Raw genomic sequence first — 6,164 nt, forward strand, 5'->3', positions numbered from 1 at the left:
CCCAACTAAGTCCTCAGCATGAGTGGAGCTGGGGCAGCTGACCAGACCCCTCCCCCAACTCCTCAGGAGCATAATCAGCTGCAGAGAGGGAGTGAGTACCTCCAGCTCTGCTTTCCTTTGTGAAAACGCTGGGCCATGTGGGAGGGGAGGGTAGCCAGGAGGAAGGGGGATAGGTCACCTTGGGATTCCCTCACTGAGGACAGGGAAGGTTTTTTGAGACTTTGAGGACGCTGAGGACCAGAGACCTCAAGGGACTTACAGAAATTCAGCCACTGAAGGTCAGCGTAAGGCATGGACTGCTTTCCTCTCTCTTCTTCCTCCTTTCCTTCCTCCCTTTATATCCTCCTGTTTCATAGGTACTAGGCACACATATGCATTCTTATTGACACACATGAAGTGAAGGCCTCCCTCTTTCCCTTCTCCCACAGTTCCACCCGCTCCCCAGAGGCAGCCGCAGCTGTCAGGCTGGACATTTCTTCTGTGCTCACACCTTAGCTTTGTGCCCTGGATGCTCGGCTCACCTAAGCATCCCCCATGCTGTCTAGATCAGCGGTTCACATTCAGGCACTAATTTTATCCCCAGAGACATGAAGCAATGCAGGGAGGGCACTGTTCCTGGCACCTAATGGTAGAGGCCAGGATGCTGCTAAATACATTTTGTGACACGGGTCAGCTCTCAGGGCACAGTGGTCCTGCCCGAGTATCAGTAGTACTAGCTGGGGCTGAGGAAGCCAGGTCTAGAAAGTTCTCCACTTGTTCCCCTCTCCAGTCATTATCATCGTTGTCATCATCATCATTTTCATCATCACTATCATCATCATCACCACTACCACCACCACCAGCAGCAGCAGCAGCACTGCCTTGAGAGTCCTGGCAGGTTAACAGAGATCCTTTTCATCCTCATTACTTCTGCCTCTTCTTTTGACAACGTGCTGGTCTGTGTATCTCTCCTGATGGCTTTTGAATTGCCCCCAGGTGGGAGAATGAGTGGAAGCCCCTGTGTGCTTTTCCAGTTGGATATTGGTAGTTACTGGGGTAAGTCATTGGTTGAATGATTCCCCAAGTCCTCATAAAATGCTTCTATTTTAAACACCACACACTTAAACTCAACTTTGTTAGCTTCTGCATTGTGTTCTTAAACAAGTGGCTTTTGGCTTTCTCTACTCAAACTCTAAGTTTTAAGGAAAATGCTAACTTGTTTTAATGCTATTCTGTTATGCCTTCAGGAGGGTAGAGGGGATCTGACCATCTTAGCGTGTGTTTGGTCCAGCCATACCAACCACCACCATGGGCCCCCAAAGGAGTAATTGGATGGTAACTGAGAGAGGTGGCTTCTGTCTCCAGCCCTTGTCGTTGTTGGTGGTGGTAGAGAGGGGCTGGAAGATTCACTTTACAGATGCCTCTCAGTGAGGCCATGTGGAATGCCCAGCATCTCTGAGAAGTCATGTCTTTTCAGAGTCTTCACTTGGAAACCCCTTGGTTTGGCAACGGGACTAAGTGCAGCAGAAGGAGACGCGGCCATGGGGCTAGATCGTGGGATCAGCAGAACACACTACCAGATCAGTTTCTTCAGAGCTGAGAAAAGGCTGGATAAGATACTCATCCGTCTCCTTCTTTCCCTCTCCACTCTCTCCAGAGTCTTGGCACTCAGATCTGAGGATTCGTTCTGGCTTGTGTGTGAGTGGTGAGGCTTGAGTGGAAGGGCAGCAGACATGGCTGGGGCAGCCCAGAGGGCCACACTGACACCCCCTTCCCCATCATTGTCCAAACTTGGAACCAGTGACCACGCAAGTGTAAATTAGTTAATCAGTCATCCTGAGTGATAAACAGGATGATAGATGCAGGTCTCACTTGATCACTTTTTTATTAAGGAGAAATAAATCAACCTCACATTGTTGCTATAAACCTTTCAAAGTGGTCAGATCCTGGCCGGCGGAAGCTGATTAACATGGCCACATAGAGGGACCATTTGTAGCTGATCACTGAGATCAATCCATCCCTGTCACTTTCCCTCCACAGAGGAGGTGGCAGAAGCCAGGTGCTGTCTCACCATGCACCATTTCCCTGTCCTTTTGATGCATGAGAGGAACAGTCTGTGCATATGAACTTTGGTGTCAGAGAGCTGTGCCAAGAACCAGTCAAGTAGCCCCAGGTGTCCTCAGTCCCTCTCTGAGCTGTAGCTTTCTCTTTGTTAACCAAGGGACTGGAGAGCTGGCTCAGTGGTTAAAAGCATTGGCTGCTCTTCCAGAGGACCTGGGTTCAATTCCCAGCACCCACATGGCAGCACATAACTGTCTTTAACTTCAGGTCCAGAGGAAAGCAATACCTTCAGGGGGATGCATGCATGTGGTGTAAGGCATACATGTAGGCAAAACACCCATACATGTAAAATATAAATAAGACTTAAAAAAATGGCATATCCTCCTCAGACCGTTGTTTTGAGTAGCTTGGTGCCAAGCTTCTTGGTTTCAGGACCCCTTTATGTTCCTAAAAATTGCTGAACTCTCTCCAAAACCTTCGTTCATGTGATTTATGCCTACCAATATTTGCTACCTTAGAAGTTAAAGCAGAAAATTTAAAATCTACTCATTCATTTAAAATAATAGTCACAAGTCTATTTCAAGTTAATATAAACAATATTTTCAATAAAAACAGAGATAGGGGATGGCTCAGCTGGTATAGCACTTACTATACCAACATGAGAACCTGGGTTCAGACCCCAGCACCTGCAGGAAAAACAAACAAACAAACAAAAAATCGAGTGTGGCAGCATGTGCCTGTAATCCCAGCACCTGAGGAGACAGAGACAGGAAGATCCCTGGGGCCAGTCTGGCTGAATTAGTGAGCTCCAGGTTCAATGAGAGGCCTTGCCTCAAAAAAGAGAAGATGGGGAGTGATTAAGGAAGACACGAGACATCAATCTTTGGCCCCTACATGCGTGCACACACATACATGTACACCTGCACACACACACACACACACACACACACACACACACACACAGATTTTCCATTTCTGGCCGAGTACACTGTTAGATTCTTGTATTTGCTTCTGGGTTTATTGTGGTGAGTTGTTATGAGTCAAAAGTGACTCAGGTGATCTTCCCGCCTCCTCTCTGGAGCCGCTATTCTACACACTATGTAGGTACTCTGGCAGGCAGCCTCTGGAAAGCCTCACCATAGACTCACGAAAAAAGGAAAATAAAAAGGTAAGTAACAAGCTGGACTCCATTCTTAGCACCAAAAACAGTAGCTTTGACTCTGTGGGCTTCAATAAAGGACGCCCACTGCTGAGAATGGCTGATCTGAAGCCACAGGTAGAAAGAAATTGCAGGGGGATTGGATCTCTTGCAGGAACTCGTCCCAGCCAGGCCTCTGCCATGAGCTGACCTCCTTTGAAGCCTGTGATCCCTCTGTGGAGGGGGTGCTGAGCCATCTTTATGACTGCCACCCGTCTCCTGTCAACCCCTCTACCACCACTATCCTGGCAATGACTGATGATACTGTATCATAAGCTCCCTTATCCGCCAATGTCTTTATAGTTCAACCGATGAGATATTTGAGCTGGGGACTAAGGATGGTAGGGGTCTGGGAACAGGAGCCATAGCTGGTGTGTCTCTTTTCTTCTGGGTCTCAGTGAAGCTCCCCATCTTGTCCCTTTAGGTCCTGGTGTGGGAGGGGCTTCTCACACCTCTTCCTGGGCTGTAACACCTTCCTGCTTGGTTTTCTTGTATCCTACTCACTTAAAAGAATTAAACTCGCCTTGATTGGCATCTGCTTCTTGTGGGAAGGGGGGAAATATGGGACCCTTTGGCAATAAACACCATGGCTGAAGCTACCCGAGACATGATTATTTCCAAGACTCTGGTGTTCAGGGTTACATTTACAGTCTGAACTCTTGTCTATGGCCTGTAAGAATCGACCCTAGCAGCTTCCTCCTCCTTTGGTTATTGGGATTCCGCTGTCCGGCGTCTTGTTCTTCAAATGAGTTCTTCTGCCACCAGGACTTTGTACATGTTGCTTTCAAAGCTAGGACCACACTTCTCCAGCACTTCCCGTAGTCCACACATCTCCTTCCTCTGCATGGCCCTTTGCGCCTGCATGCCCCCTCTGCCCTCTTCAAGTTCCCAGCTAGGGAGAGACTCACTGTCTAGGCTGCTAGAGCCCTACACACTCACGACAGTTTTACACTTGTATGCATCTCACAGACACTGCCATGGAGTTTGCCACACACCAGTGTTTGTAAATAGCAAATCATCTAATTCTGCCTTCCCCATTTTACAAATGAGGAAACGGAGACACCATAAGGTTGCCTGGCTTCGCCAAGGTCACCCAGCTGTGAAGGACCAGGAAGCTTGGCTCTCCTCTCTCCTGTCCCTCCAGCTGTGTCACTTTATTTGATTAAGGCTGTTTCCCTAACCAGGGTGTAAACCTGTGAAGCTTGCTGTGCTACTTTGTATCCTCAGGGTCGGGCTCAGTGTCTGGCACACTGTGGGATGCACAAACCATAGACAAGAGCCATACGTTGTTGTGTTGACTTCCACTTGCAGGGTCCCAGAGCTCACTACAGCCTGGTCTGTTCCTGGAGTGGGGGAACCCTGGGCATCTCCCTTACCACGGATGTGGATGCCCCTAGCAGCTGCTTCTCCTACAGTGGCTGAAAGAACATTCCCAATGCCCATCCACACTGCTCTGAAGCCATCCCTGAACCAGTGACCTGCTAAGGGTTCAGTTTTCTCTCCCTCTCTCCCGGACTTTGATTTGATCAGACCAAATCTGAAATGATGTGTGAAAGTAATGATATTTGGTAATTAAATCTCTGGTGACGGCCACTGCAATTTGTGCTACATGCTTTGTTCATAAGGAAAAAAAATGCATCAATTCATTTTCTGACCGGCTACTCCAGGGACTGGCAATTAGGGGCCGCTCATCTCTCTCGTCGCCTCGCATATTAAAGAGCTAGTGAAACGCAAAGAGAATTTGGGAGGGTTTTTTTTTCCCTCCCAACCTTCTAATAATGTTAGCTTAATTAGGGAGGCTCAATGATAAAGGGACAGTTTGGGATGATTTGAGCAGACTATTGTGGAAGGGAGAGAATGAGCTAACAGAGGAAGGAAGGTACGGGTGAGACTCGGGTTGGCTCACCCTAGGACACTGATAGTTGCTAAGGACAAAGAGCACTAGGAACCCTAGCTCAGCCCTGCTTTCTTACTATTTATTTATTTATTTATGTTTTTTGAGACAGGGTTTCTCTGTGTAGCCATACTCCACCAAGTGCCCAGCTGAAGGAGCCTTTTCAGAGTGGCTTTGTGCTCAGTCATATATGTCCCTGCTTCTGTTTCTGTCTGTACATCTGTACATATCCAGCAAGCCCCTAATCCTCATCTACCTCCCACCTGGTGATTGCTTTTGGATGGGCAGATGGACCCCCCCCCACACACACTCACAAGGGTCGGGGAGGATGATACACAAAGTGGCAAGGGTGCAGCTGGTCCTGGGGTCCTAGTTAGCAACTGTTGGATCTCAGAGGATCCCAGGGCAAAGCTAAACCTGGATGTGACTCAGCCAGTATCGCTGGGCTTCAGAGTTTCCCAGACAGGGAGCTGCTCTAGTGCTTTCATTCACCCCTCTAGGGAGGGCAGGGCAGGAGAAAGGCCCCCTGCCCCAACCTCACAGAAGCCCAGGCAGCCCTGGTCTGCTGTCCACGTCTAGGCCAGCGGGGGAATATTGTCTAGCCACTTTGACTAGAGCAAAGTCACGAGTTAACACCTGCAGCACTTGAGGTGTGGCCAGAGGGCTTGAGAAACTCAGTTCAGTTGTAGTTGGTTTGAATGACTGCAGTTTCATTTGGCCTTTGGAAGGTACCCGGAAGCATAGCACATCCCTGACTCTTGTGTTCAGTCTTTTCACGCTGCTTGCCATTCTCACTGTCATTACAGTAAAGAGAGTCACACCTAAAGCGTTCACTGCCCTCACTTTTCTCAGTTCTCTTTTACTTATTGGAGTTATTCATCTTCTTTGGGGTGTGAGTGTTTTGCCTACATATTTGTATGTACACTACATACATTCTTGGTGCCAGCAGCAGTCAGAAGAGGGCATCCATCCCTAGAACTGGAATTATGGATGGTTGTGAACCACCCTGTGGGTGCTGGGAATTGAATATGG

This window comes from Myodes glareolus, chromosome 10 (assembly GCF_982192425.1).
Source record: "Myodes glareolus chromosome 10, mMyoGla1.1, whole genome shotgun sequence".
Taxonomy (NCBI): domain Eukaryota; kingdom Metazoa; phylum Chordata; class Mammalia; order Rodentia; family Cricetidae; genus Myodes; species Myodes glareolus.